Source organism: Thamnophis sirtalis, unplaced genomic scaffold (genome assembly GCF_051295495.1).
Source record: "Thamnophis sirtalis isolate CommonGarterSnake01/CBP01778 unplaced genomic scaffold, rThaSir2_p1.2 scaffold_8, whole genome shotgun sequence".
Lineage (NCBI taxonomy): Eukaryota > Metazoa > Chordata > Lepidosauria > Squamata > Natricidae > Thamnophis > Thamnophis sirtalis.
Genome location: NW_028261388.1, coordinates 35,251,757 through 35,267,238, shown reverse-complemented (window position 1 = coordinate 35,267,238; position 15,482 = coordinate 35,251,757). Strand labels below are relative to the sequence as shown.

The 15,482-nt window shown below is 34.7% G+C and overlaps 1 long non-coding RNA gene across 1 annotated transcript in view; it reads left to right on the top strand.

Annotated features, from left to right (window-relative positions):
* LOC148044363 (uncharacterized) overlaps window positions 1-15,482 on the top strand; it is a 63,264-nt gene that overhangs the window by 33,960 nt on the left and 13,822 nt on the right. Inside the window, exon 2 of the long non-coding RNA XR_015697573.1 lies at window positions 1,156-1,294. This is a non-coding gene — a long non-coding RNA (uncharacterized LOC148044363). The remainder of the gene's footprint in view (window positions 1-1,155; window positions 1,295-15,482) is intronic.

The following is a 15,482-nucleotide window of genomic DNA, read 5'->3' as shown; positions in this document are numbered from 1 at the left end:
TTTAAATATGAGCCAGCAGTGTGCAGCAGCTGCCAAAAAAGCCAACACAGTTCTAGGCTGCATAAACAGAGAGATAGAATCAAGATCACATGAAGTGTTAGTACCACTTTATAATGCCTTGGTAAGGCCACACTTGGAATACTGCATTCAGTTTTGGTCACCACGATGTAGAAAAGATGTGGAGACTCTAGAAAGAGTGCAGAGAAGAGCAACAAAGATGATTAAGGGACTGGAGACTAAAACATATGAAGAATGGTTGCAGGAACTGGGTATGTCTAGTGTAAGAGAAAGAAGGATTAGGGGAGACATGTTAGCAGTGTTCCAATATCTCAGGGGTTGCCACAAAGAAGAGCGAGTCAAACTGTTTTCCAAGGCACCTGAGGGTAGAACAAGAAGCAATGGGTGGAAACTAATCAAGGAGAGAAGCAACTTAGAACTGAGGAGAAATTTCCTGACAGTTAGAACAATTAATCAGTGGGACAGCTTGCCTCCAGAAGTTGTGTATGCCCCAGCACTGAAAGTATTTAAGAAGATGTTGGATAGCCATTTGTCTGAAATGGTATAGGGTTTCCTGCCTAGACAGGGAGTTGGACTAGAGGACCTCCAAGGTCCCTTCCAACTCTGCTATTGCATTGTATTATTGTATTGTATCTTTGAAATAGGGAAAATAAGAAATTGAAGTAAAGAACTAAATTTGTGATTACCTGCTTTCTTTAAACAGGCTTGTATATATGGTTTATCCTTTTGGATTCTACCTTATTTTATTAAAATAATGAGTTGATCTTAATCACATTTAAAAATAAAAGCATAAATAAGTAATTACCTCCTTGGATTAATAGTCTAGCATTCATTCTTCATAAGTTCCTTTCTCCATAGGTTTATGAGCCATCATATTCAAAAGCAGCAATCTCTTCAGTAGATAAGCAAGATGAAATACCTACATCATTCTAAGCCATGATGTAGCTTTTTTGTGGGGTGGGGAATAACCTGGCACCATGTGTGAATCTATCCAAAATTATTTTATGGTGGTACATGTGTAAGCCTTACTGGACTTTGCATTAGGTTTTGTGGGCTATGGTACAAACTCATATAAATTTAGAAAAAGTATCTAGAATAAGATTTTAAACACTTTGGTTTAAATATACCTGTTATAAGCTACAGAGGCCTTCAGGAAAGTCTTGCTGGTTGCAGAAGAAATGGGCCAAGGCTTGTGAGGCAACTATCTGAAGCCGAAGAAGTTCCTGAAAGGTCTCTAACAGCGAAAAGGAGGCTGGAGGTGATGCGCGCAAGTGAGGTTAGTCAATGGACGACATTCCCCCCCCCTCCAAAATAAAACCTGGTGCCTTTTTTGGTGGCAAAAAAGTATAAGATAGGATCTTCTTTTTTAGGAAACACAGTAGTTTAAATAGTGTGCAAACGGGTTTATGATTAAAAGATATTGTATAATCTCTGTCACAATACATTGGGTGAGAATAAGGAATCTAAGTCTCTCCCTCCTTAAAAACAAGTTACCTGTTTGAAAATTTATTTAGTTGTACTTATTTATAAATCAAATTTTTATGGCTGCCCATCTCATGGAAAGTGACTATGGCGGGCACACAATAATCCAATAAAACAGTAAATAATTATATATAATTATTTTATATATTTTATAATAATTATTAAAACAAATTAGAAATTATATTAAAAGTAGAAGTAAAATGGGAAAAGAGACTAATAGATGGAAAGAAGTTAATAATAAGGGAGAAGCCTCACAAGTTCACCAGTCCCCCATGTTCCCCAGGCCTGCTGGCATAACCAGGTGTTGAGGTTCTTTAAAAGCTCAGGAGTGAGGAGGCCAATCTTATCTCAGGAAGGAAGGTTCCATAATATGGCAGAAAAGGCCTGCTAGGTAGGGCCTGCCAAATGTGAGATCTGGTGGGATAGGTGGATCAATTGCTGAAAAGTGATCCTCAATTAATCAGGTGCCATGCCATGTAGGACTTTAAAGGTCAATACCAGCACCTTGGACTGGACCCATAAACAAACTGGCAACCAATGTAACTCATGCAGGAAAGGTCTAAACACACATAACTGCTCACATCACTGTATTTTGCATCAGTCCAGGCATGACCAGGCATAAGTGACTGTGAGTAAGGCCACTTGACCCAAGAATGGGTGTTACTGGTGCACAATTTGACAGCAGAAAATGTGATGGAATTAAAAAGAGATGGTGATTTATTTTAAATTATCCAACAGTTTCTCAAGGGAATAATACTAGTGACAATACAGGAAAAGCCCAATCCGATGAGCACCTCTGTAAACTTCTTATTGGGGTTTAAGTGAGAATATGCAAAGGCAGTCACTAAATAGTCTTCAGTGACAATCAGTTCATTCACACACACACTTCTTGGCTGTCTCTGACTTCAGATTGTTACAGCAATTTGAAAGAGATGGTCAAGGAGACCTGCTAACTTTAGCTTTCTGTTCATAGAAGAAAATGCTCTGCCTCAATTTTGCATCCAGGTATCCTTGGCTTGCCATATCTTTTATGAAGGGTTGTTGTAAGTTAGCTGTTTAGACCATATCACAAAAGTTTGCTTTCCTAGCAGTTATTTTGCTACCAATTTCTGCATGTACCTTGGATCTGCAATTTCTCACCTACTTTTAGTTAATATTAAAATTCTTTTAAAATTGGTAAAAGCTAATCAAATATTAATGAATGAAGAAGAGCAACAGTAATAATAAAAGGCTCATGTTAGATTAAGGTCAGAACCTAAATTATTCTTGACATTTTAGAAATATTATTATTTCCCTTCTGCCATAGCATGCTGTAATTATTCACAAGCACTATAGTTTTATAGTCTGATCTATGTTATGATATTATACTTTTTAAATAATACAAAATATAAGAATCAACGTTGAAGTAGTAGACTGTTCAATTTGTTTAGAAGTATGATAGGTAGGATGAATCATAGGTTTAAATAAGGTTATGTTAAAAGATATTGAACATAAATTAAAACAAGCTCTATATTCCAAAGCACCTCCTTCTTGAAACAGAAAAAAAGAATTATTATTAAATCCACAACTTTGCCCATACGTGCCTTCCATTGAGGAGGCAAAGCTAGGCAGCAAAATTAAATGTGTCATCAGTTTAGAGTCATTGCATTCCCAAAAGTCCTCCAAACACAACCCCTTCTGAGTTCCATTGACCTTTATGTGATGCCAATTTAGTGTTGAACTTTAGTTGACCAGATTCTTCTCTATAGACTTGACTCTATGCTGAATCTAACCAGTGGTTCTGATTCTTTGAACCTGTCACTTTAAGCATTACACTGAGATTGGGAGGGACTGCAGTTGTTGACTCTATTGTCAGTGCAACAGTCATCTCATGGTGTATCATTCTGATAGCCATTTGTACCAATAAATACAGGATGAAAAAGCTGTATCAAAAGTAACCTTAACCAGGTGGAAAATAATCCAGAAGACCATTATGGGAGCAAAGGTCTTTGTTTTGTAGTAAATATACAAAGTTATTCAGTCCATATGCTTGTTGGTGGTTGACAATCAAAATACGTATGTTGCTAAAGTGCACAAAAGGAAGGAGCTTGAATCACGACATTGGGGACATCTCCTTACAGATATTGACACATGACACTGCACACACTCTTGACCCCAAATATATGGTAGGTCTAGAGAGAACCCATTCTGGAGAAATGTAGGTCTCACATGCAGTAAAGCAAAAAGTTGAAGCATTGGTTAGAACAGTAGGTAGGAAATTGACCCCCATTTCATCCCTAAGATTTCATCTTAGTTTTAATGTTTCAGTGTACCTAAAAAAGGATTGAAATTTAAAACTTAGGGTCCTAAACAGTGTGATTTTGGAGCCCTTGGAGCTATAATTTTGTGCAATCTACAAAACAAATACTGCTATTAGATTTTTTTAATTATTTTTGAGTACTATCTAGGCTATATAACTTCTGTAAGTTTAGTCATGCAATCCATTTAAACTGTTTCCTAATTGCTCAGGAAAGTAATACTATTTCTGAATATTAACCTTTACAGCTATGTAAAGTTTTCTGTAACTTTCAACCATAAAATTGCAAACTTCTGTGTTTTTAGTAAACTTGTTATTTATGCAATTTCTTTTCACCTGCCATCATTTTTTGTTATACGCTATTTTATCAAAAATTACAACAGGACAGAGTTAATTGTCTTGGATCTTTTCCTAATATATGTCATTGGCTATGCCCTTATTTTCTTTTATTATTGTTTAGCTAGAGCAGCAGGCTAAATAGTGTCAGCCAAAAAAAAATTATATATTACTCTCTGTTGTATGTGCTGGCATATTTTTTGTGTAGTTATTTAATTATGGAAAAATTATATCAACATATCAAAGTATGCCAATAAATTAGCAATTTGCAGCATCTGTGTAAAAACAAAATGAGCAAGCTTTCTGCGATGAGAATTAAACCACTGGCCTGTTTGGAAATGAGGTTTATCTATCTCACAACATGAACTCATTTGGCCAAGCAAAGCCTCATTTTAGAATTCTGGTGTAAGCACAAACATTACAAATTTTTAGAATTACACTTACTTTCATGCATGCTGGTTAACATTTTTAACCACCAAGGAAGCATACCTTCAACATTTTATTTTTGTGTGTTTATGCATTTGTACCAGTGGTGGGTTTCAAAAATTGTTCGAACCTACTCTGTGGGTGTGGCCTCCCTTTGTGGGAGTGGTTTGCTGTCCATGTGACCGGATATGAAGATGCCAACGACACTTATCAGACCCACCTTAAATTACCTCACACACAGCACTGGCATGCATAAGAATATGATGTCAACTTGTTTTTTAAAAGGCCTCTTTGGTTTGCATTAAAACAACTTCAACACACGCAATGTCCTGATTGCGCCACAAACGCAGTAGTCATCCTTACCTTTCACAGAGGCACTGAGTTTTATAAATATGAGCATGATAGTGTAGAATAATCATATTCAAGGACCAGTGGTGGGTTTCAAAAAATTCTGGAACCTCTTCTGTAGGTGTGGCCTGCTTTCCGGGTCCACTGGTGGAACCTCTTCTAACCGGTTTGGTAGATTTGACGAACCGGTTCTACCGAACTGGTGCGAACTGGTAGGAACCCACCTCTGATTTGTACCTATTAGGTAGTACTCTGTGTAGTTTACAGACAGAATATATAAACCAATAAGCAAATCTTAACCTGAACAAATTAAAACCACCTAAGTTAAATTAAAACAATAAAAAAATTAGATCAAATAAAAATAGATCAAATCTCAGTAGGCATACCCAAAAACATTAAGACATTGTCTTAAGATCTTACAAAATAATGATAAAGGAAAGCCCCCATGAAATCTAAACAATAAACTGTTCCATAACCTGGCGATTTTATTTATTTAAAATATTCGTATGCTGAAACCAAACTTTGTGTTGCTCACCACCAAAAGCTAAATATTGTATACAAGCAGTAAAAATAGAAAGTAATAAAACTATTTTAAAAAATCTGTTATTACAACCAAATTTAGGCAGTGCAGCCTACAACACCTTCCTCCTACACACACACACACAGAGAGAGAGAGAGAGAGAGAGAGAGAGAGAGAGAGAGAGAGAGAGAGAGAGAGAGAGAATGAATTAGAGAATTACTAAAGATGCAATGTTAGTTACCACATGAATAGTTCAAAAATAAGATACACACTAATTAAATTATATATGCCATGTCAGAATATGAACATAAACTTATTAAAATATACACTAATACATAAATTGGATTTATTTAAATGTATTTATAGTCATTGTAGCTTAAGTTCATTGTTTTCAGAATCTTTTAAAAGTAGCTGCGTTAAGGGACAAGAACAAACCTTTGCAACAATAAAACCTATAAAAAATTATATAGATGGCTTTTAAAGTTAAAGCCCCCCCCCGCTTTAATTTATGGCCTATGTATCCTATAATGAAACTAGATATTAAAAGGATTTAGTATAGGGTGACCAGATGACCCGATTTCAGCGGGACAGTCATGATTTTTAACAATTTTTCCCGCGTCCCTCCGCCTTTTAAAAAAGTCCCGATTTTTTTCTGGCTTCATGTTGAAAGCCCAGTGGATTTGCTTAAGAAATCCTAACCGGGGCAAGACAAAAGACACCCTGTCTAAATTCCCCCTCTCTCTCTGTCTCAGTACTTTCATTGAAGATATTAAAATGTTAAAACAACAAAACGGACCTCCCCCCCCCACCACGCCGCTTTTTTACCTTATTTTATAAGAAAAAAAATGACCTAGTACCATAGAGCTGCAGGAAATGGCTAGAGAGGTCGCCAGTGTTACTTCCTGGATTTTCCAGAGGGGAGGGGCACGGAGGTTGGAGGACTGCTCAAAATGGTGGGAAAAGAAACTTTCTGGTAAGTGTGCTGGGTTTTTTTCTTTTATTTTTTAATGCATTTTAAAATAATGTAGGTTTTTAAAAATGTGCAGCTGCTGTTTTTTTATTCAAAACAATATGTGATGTGCCATGGAAAAAAATCATTAAAAAAAAACCCTGAAAGAACAAAAGGGTTTTTTTAGGGTATTTTCCTGATCAAAACTATAATTGTTTCTGCATGACACCCTTAATCACCCTTAATAGCCAACTACACTTCATTCTAAATAGTTTTATTTCCTTTATTGTATGTGATTACTCAAGTCCAAAAACTGAGTTAATTGGATAAACTCAGCTCCACAATTTACTAAATATACAGTTAAAGAAGTTTCATGTATAGTATGCTGTCTCTTAGGGTTTATTGAACATAGGAGAATAATATGAGAGGGATTTGATGTAAAATAAGCTCTTTTAATGAATTCAAAATCAACGCAGCAGACAAGACATGGGAGTGAACATAATACACACTTTAACAGTACTTTTTTTTTCTTTTAGCCATCAAATACTGCAGCAAGTGTGTCAGTAATAATAGCAAGACAGGCATAGGATTTTCCAGCCAGGTTAATTTTACTTTTTTATGATTTTGATGTTGTATTTAATTTTATCTGTATTAGAAACTTATGAAGGCTGTGCAACATTTTGAGGAGATATAGAGTATGTAAATGCATGAATACAGTAGAACCTCTGGTCACAACCATAATTTGTTCCATAACTTTGGTCGCAAACTGATTTGGTCATGAATCAAACCTAATTTTGGAAATTTGGTGCTTACAAAAAAAATGGTGCAGAAGGGGAAATCAGCAGGGGGAGGAGGGTGAAGATAGGGAATATTTTGTTCAGAAGCGTTCGTGACCAGAGGTTCTACTGTATAACATCTTCACTTAAGACTTAAGATTCACTTAAGATATAACATCTTCACTTAAGATTCACTTAAGAACTGTGGCAAGAAAGGTGGTATAGTGACCAAAGTTACAATGGCATTGAAAAAAGTGACTGATGACCATTTTTCACACTTAGCGACCATTTTCACACTTAGCGACCGTTGCAGCATCCTCATGGTCATGCGATCAAAATTTTGATGTTTGGCAACAGATTCGTATTTATGATGGTTTCAGTGTCCTGAGGTCATATAATCACCTTTTGACAAAGTCAAATGGGGAAACCAGATTCACTTATGTTACTAACTTATCAGCTGCATTTATTCACTTAAGAACTATGGCAAGAAAGGTGATATAGTGACCAAAGTTACAATGGCATTGAAAAAAGTGACTGAGCACCATTTTTCACACTTAGCGACCATTTTCACACTTAGCGACAGTTGCAGCATCCTCATGGTCACGTGATCAAAATTCGGATGTTTGGCAACAGTTACAATTTATATTTGTAAATTGTAGTTATGTTGAAATAAAAAAAACATTACAATACTATTTTTGCGTTGTATGAAAATTTTTGTTGCTCCGTATAAAATTTTTAATCAACCCCCCCCCCCAGTCAAAGGTGTCCCTCTTTACCAATCTGAAAATCTGGTCACCTTAATTTAGTAGGCTCGAATAATGAATGCGCAACAAGAAGCATCCTATCAAATCTACGAAAGAAAGAAAAGGGAATAGGTACGCCATAATTATTTTCTTTGCTGCATTTTTTTCCTGTGAGTATCTCCAGTCTATCCAGGATATTTGAAAGCTGATTGTTTAAATCAACATTGACCCAACTACACCAGCAATATTAAGATACGGGAAATCTAAAATAATTTTACTACAGATACTTCTGAAAGACAATGGGTATTTTGTTTCCAGAACATCTATATCAGATTAGAAACAAATAGGAATGAAGATGGACTAAGCATTAGTCTTTTCCCTAGGAAAGATCTTTTCTATAATTTATGAGATTTTTGGTATTTCTTGTTCTTTTAACAGCAAAAAGGCCCATATAGTTTATTAGATAAATGGATCTTTTGCCAGACGTTTATTTTTCTCTTCTTTTTTAAATAATATTACTGAGGTTTTTTAATAAACATAGTAAAAAATAATGCAAACTAACCTAAAAGAAAAAAAGTAATATGGCATGTCTAACATAATGATTTTTAAAATATACATTAACTTTGCCCTCCAAATCTCAGGTCATGTGTTACAACATCCAGTCTTTCATCCAAACTAAACAGCAAGCTGCAAAATTACAATTTTAAATTAGGTGAGATCAATCTTCCTTTTTTATTTTTCATTGTGTAGCACCTTATATTTAAGTTGCATTTTTTCCTCTCCTTGCCATACAAATGTAGATATATATTTTTCAAACTGCTTCAATTTTGTATCAGTTGTCAGAAGAGGTATTGTCTGAAACAAAAGATAGGACATTCTAGGTAGGACATTCATTTTTATTATAGAAATTCTTCCCAGCAATGACAATTGTAGTTTCTCTCATTTTAACATGTGTTTTCATTCCATGTCTTAAGATAGTTAATTTAAAATAATATACGATTCATATTTGTCATAGGGATATCCAGACATTTTACTTTCTTCTCAATCTTAAAACCCTTTTCTTCACCAGTTGTATTGGATATTCTATTTTCATGTATATCAAGCTATCTATTTCATTATTGTTAACATCTGAACCTCTCCCCACTTTTAACATCTGTAACATACATATATCTGCCACCTTGACCTTTTTATCTCTTATACAGATGTCCAGAGTACCATAGAAACTGGAGTTAATGCAGGGGTGGGATTCAGCCGTTTCAGACCGGTTTGGGTGAACTGGTAGCTCAGAGGATTAGCTGAGAGTGAACTGGTTCGCTCTGACATGGGCCCACCTGCCTGCCTTGCACTTTACTTACCTATATCCTCTCAGCTGATTAGCGCAACAGAGCGGATTGCCACGCCTCAGCTGCGTTACTCCCCAAGGAGTAATGTGGAAGATAAGTTTTGGTAAAACTGCACACACATACGTGCACGCGAGCAGGAAACACGCGATCACCAAACTGGTTGTTAAACCAGCAGGATCCCACCACTAAGTTAATGAGATATTGTCTCACTTACATTACTAAAGTCTCCTGAAGTTGTTTCAGAGCTGTAGCCCAATGCTTGATTTGAAATGAAATTCACTACTTTATAAAAGAAAGGTTTCATTCCTCTTGTTGGATAACCTCCTCCCTGGCCTCATATAATTACTTTGTATAAAACTCCTGGAGGTGGGCTGCTGTGATTTTGGATTAATGTATTAGCCAAATTGAAAGAAAATTGGCAGTGATCACTATGTATGAAGAACCTACTCTTGATAAGAAAAATGAATTGATACTAATTTTCCACAAATATAAATTGTCAGTCAGAATTATTATGCATTCTGTTATGAGCCATTGAGATTACAGACATTTGCGTTGTTGTTGTTTTTCTTCTCAGCCACCATACATTTCTTTTAACTGACTGCTTGAAATTACAAAATTTGCAGATTGGTTTCATTCTTTGCACCTGTCCTTAATCATAGTGACATTGGAAAAATGCTCTCTCCTGGAGAATGTTTCACAGCATAGATTTCAAAGGTCATTAATGATTCATTGGGGTTTTCTTTTTTGCTTCTGGCATGCAGCGATTTCACAGAAGCAACTATTTGCTGTGGAAAATATATCTTGGCTTTAGAGCCACTGAATATGGTTGAAAGAAATGCCTTCATTTTTTCTGCTTTATCTCTATATTTATTGCTAAAATATAAAAGTACAGGGGAAATAGGGAAAAAAAATGAAATAAAAAAGAAAATGAAAAAGCACGGGAATAGAAAAAACCCTTCTAGATTTCAATTAAGAAAATATAATGAAAGACAAAAAGTAAATTTTATATCCTTTTCTACTATTTCTATCTCCAACCATGGACCACAGTTTAGACATTTGAACTTTGTATCAAACATTAGTAGTTGTTAGTTTTTTAATCTTAAAAACCAATGCTCAGATGAATTTGTTTGTTTGTTTGTTTGTTTCTATTATGTTAAAATGATCCTTCCTAGTTATGGTGTTTCCAACATTTCTGTTATATGCTTGATCCATCTTGGAAATTGCAAATAGAGTTATATGGTATTCTACCTATAGTATATAGAATTTTTTCTTAAACTAATTTGGAATAAATTGTATTGATTTTTCCCATAGGTCTTTTCTTTGGTCTATCAGAATGACTGCTCTCAGATTTTGCATCCATTTTTCATACAGTTTATACCTACATTCTAGTAAATGAACCTATTGTGTATAATAATGAATTAATTGAGTATTACTGGCATTTTGTGACCCATGTCTTATCTGTTTTAGGTGAAACCTCTATTTTTACTTGATTTATTGTTAAGTGAACGATACAATACAATAGCAGAATTGGAAGGGACCTTGGAGGTCTTCTAGTCCAACCCCCTGCCTAGGCAGGAAACCCTATACCATTTCAGACAAATGGCTATCCAACATCTTCTTAAAGACTTCCAGTGTTGGGGCATTCACAACTTCTGGATTGATTGATTGATTGATTGATGTGCAATCAAGCAGGGCTGATTTTTAGTGACCACATACTTAGCTTTTTCAACGACAATCTGTCCATAATCTGATCCTTCAAGCCTTCCAATAGTGCCCCCATTTTCACTGTAATTGAGTTTATCCACTTTGATGCTGGTTTCCTCTTTTTTCCCACTTTTTCCGGTATTAAAGTCTTCTTCAAAGAACTGGAAACAACTCTCACTAAATCAATTATGACCACCTAAAATGTGCACTGGTTATCTATCTGGGCTTTGAAATATAGAATATAAATATTCTACTTCATTAATGTTATATGAAGAAACACTTATCTTCTATCTTCTTCAATATAGTAAACAAATATGTGCATATGTACACTGACCATTGAGAAAGGCTATAAGTGCCATTCTCTTCTACTTTTGGATCTAGACTGCTTAGAAATATTCTGAAATAGGCAAACTGTACCCTCTAATTATTTTAGAACATAATACCATTGGTGGTGATCAGCAATAAGTTCTTAGGTGGGAGATACATAGGATGAACTCTGTCATTTTCATTTATACTGCAATATTTTTCTTAATTTCCTAATAATTCTATTATTTATCCTGGCCAGGGCCAAACTACACTACCAAGAATTACTTATTGCTTGTCTCCCAATTATTAATTGCATTCCCTCTGAAACTCTTTTTCAAACTTCCTGCCAAGAGCAATTTTGACTTCTTAATTCCTACGACATCCTAAAGAAGAATGTAGCAGACACCTGGAAGACCCTATCTTTGTTCTGTCTACTGTTCTGTATGTTTTTACCTTCTTTTCTTCTTGTTGCTTGCAATATTGGCTAAAAAGTTGCTATTATTCATTCTTGAGTATGATGACGATTCCTATTTATTTGAGCATCCTGTCCATCTTTCAAGACACTGACATTTCAACATTTGTCTTTCACACTGCAGCTTCCAAGTCATCTGCTACAATTTTTAACACAAAGATGGAAAATTGCATATTACTTTCGCAAAAGGTTTTATTTCCAATGATACATTAACTGTGTCTGCAAATGAATATGTGTTCCTTTTTTTATCTTGTAAAGTAATGAACGAAAGGTTTGCACAGCACTGAAAAAACAATTCATTTTGTAATGGAAACAAACAGCTGTGTCTGCTTGGTAAACTGAAATGGTAGCAAGATTCACCCCCTTCTTTCCTTGAATTTCAGCTGAGAAACAAACTACAGGATAGTAACTGTCTATTGTAATAAAGGACAGTGAATTGCATGTGAATGATAGATGATGCTAAAGTTGCAATGTTGTCTCACATATGAGTCTGAGAAATATGACAAGATGATATACATCAGGTCATGAAGAGTCAGAAGTGACTGAATAAGTGAACAATAATAACAATGCTTAAAATGCAGACCAAACAATATTCTCTTTAAACGCTATTAAAGCTATAAAATAAGTCAGATTTTTGTGAGAGATTATATGTTATCAGGAAGCTGATTATGTCAGCTTTCTGAAATAACAACAACAAATAACATATCTTGTTAATGCTTGTCCCAGAGGTGAGTCATTTGGGGAAAGGATTGCTTAGAGTTAGAAAACTAAAGTGATTTACAAAAATATCTGAGAAGGAAAACAGCCATGAGGCCATGAGGGACTGTGAGGTGTATGGCATCTAGTTGGGCTGTGACAAATAGAAAGAAATGGGAAGAGAGAAAGTGATGGGAACAGATAATGAGGTAAGAAAAAAAACAAAGAAAGGACTGAATTCAACTTATTTCTGACAGTTAATCTTGTTTCTGTTAGGCAGTATCGATTAGCAATATTTTTTATTCTTCTTTATCATTTGAGAATAATTTAAAAATTATTAGCATGCCAAAATGGCTAACATGGGTTACATTTCCTTAGCTTCTGCTATTTGCTGAATAGCATCAACTCTAAGGATTGAAATTAATCTTTTACTTATTCAAAAAGAATAAATTATATGATTATTTTGGCTGCAATTATAGTTTATTTCTATCAACCTTCCCCAAACTCCACAATCTTTGCTCAATTTAACATAGACTTCTACAGATACAAAACTTAAATGGAAGTTTAAGAAATTGCATGAAAAATCTTCAAATCTAGGGGGGGGGGCGACAAAAATAGAATTGCCATTATTTTTAAGTTCATATGATTTATTTATTCATGCATTCATTCATTCATTGCAATTTTCATTCCTGCTGTTCATTTGGAAATCAGGAAATAATATAGGAAGCCTGCCTTGTTACACAGCTGAAATTAATATTGTAATTGGTGTATGGAGCTTTAAAATCAGTTTACTTTTTGAAAGAAAAGCATCTAATCTGAGGTTTAAAATCATGTATTTATAATTCATAGTCGTTAGTAAATATCTATATATAAAAGCAAACATGGCTTTTTAGTTAAATAGTTAAAAATATAATTAGCAAAACAGTCAACAATTTGAATCAAAACTTTCAGTATCCTTATTTACTATTTATGATCTTTATTTGTGTTCTGTGTTTTTTTCTAAATTTTATTCAGGAAAATTCAGCTTTATTTTTTTATCACAGAGATATAGGTTGATAATTATGCCTGTTGAACTATCTCTATTTGAATAAAATCAATCATGCCTTTCCTATAATGAAATTCCTTTTGGCATAGGAAGGTGGCAAATATAATTTCAGTTCTTATCGAAGCTTCTGCATAGCCTTATAGCTTACTCCTAAGAATTACATGAGACATTGAATTCCAATTAATACTAGTCAATTGTACTTTGAAGTCATATGAAAACACAAATAGGACAAATTGTTTTCTGCTACAATAGGAAAAAGACACTGGATAAATGGAAATTGCTCATGTTTCACTATTCATTGGATGCTTAATTAAAAATCTTTCTTAAAATGAGAACTATTTTGAGCCAATTTTAATACTTATGTAATGAAATCATCAAATTACATTTAGAAGGCTAGAATTTTTCTTAATGTGTTATTGAGTCCTTTTGTCTTCTTTTTCAGAGATTGATTCATTTATATATCACTGTGATAGACCTGTATGATGCTTTACTAACAAAATTTTATTTATGCATTCAAGTTAGTTGACTCCTGGAAATTTCCCTCTGCAGTTTTCTTGGCAGCATATTCTGGAAGAGGTTTGCCCTAGCATTCTTTCTAAATTTGAAAGAAGTGACTGGGTCAACATAACTGGCTTTCGGGCTAAGATGTCTCTTGGTTTTTGCTTTGATGCCTTAACCACTACTCTAATAGTTCATGTTACAGGTGCCTTGGAAGCTGATAAATGGAGAACCTGCTGCACAAAATATCTATGTGTACAGTAAATCTTACACTGTGATCTTAATATTATTTCATTAGTGTAAGAGTAAGCAACCTGGTGCCTATAGCCACTAAAAGTCCATAGAACCTCCTTAAGGATAAGCTTCTGAATTAAGGTATGCATTGTAGAATCAGTAAGTCAATTAGTCCATCAATAACAAGTTGATGCAAAGCAAGATGCCAGTTTATGTTATCATTTTTTAATCTTCATTCATTCATTCATTCATTCATTCATTCATTCATTCATTCATTCATTCATTCATTCGTCTTACCTTACCACCCATTTTATAAAACATAACTCTGGACTGCTCACAGCAGGAATAGAAAACCACTAAGGAAACAATAAAATCAGAATCTGGTATCATAACAATACAACTATGATGCAACCAACAGCACCACCTTCTTTTTTTCATTTTATTTAATGTCTTCTTATTCTAGCATTTTGTTCATTTTAAATTCCATTTTATATCAGTTGTAGAAAAGTATAAACCTGAATATCTGCACATATTTTCATACTCATTTTCCTTTGCGTCAATTTTATTGCACAATGCACATGCCTTTTGCAATCCATTTTTCCTGAAATCTTTTTTTGTGCACGTTTCCAATATTTATGTAAGTCACACATACTTTTTTTAAAAATTATGGTTGAATCCAAAATTTTTAAAATATGAATTTTAGTATGTAGGATATGCAACATATGAATCATATATAGCTTAGGGCCATGATGGTGAACCTATGGCACATGTGCCAGAGGTGGCATGCAGAGCCATCTCTGTGGGCACACATACTGTTGCCAGCTGCTTTTCTTGTTTTTGATGTGTGCATGGCCAACTAGTCTTCACATGTGCTGGAGCACCAGAAACCCCAAAACCAGGTGGCCAGCACCACTGGCCAGCTGGTCTTCAGGTTTCCAGCACTGCGGTGCATGTGTGCACGTTCCAGTTTTGGCACTCAGTGCTGAAAAGGTTCACCATCACTGGCTTAAGGACTGTGAATTGGGTAAATCTTCCTGTACATGAGAACTATCAGTGCTCCACCCGTTTCATAGCATACATAATATATAACTAGTAGTTCGATATTTAATGCCTAACCCGCATCTTTGCTGCAGGAATGTTACTATGATTTGAAGGGAAGTCAAACTATGAATGATTACGTCATGGTACATTACACAGATCACAGCAAGTTATTTGGAAACAAACACATTAGAGCAAAATAAAAATATTGATTGTGGAGTGAAATCCAAAATTGGTTTTGCTGGTAACTCA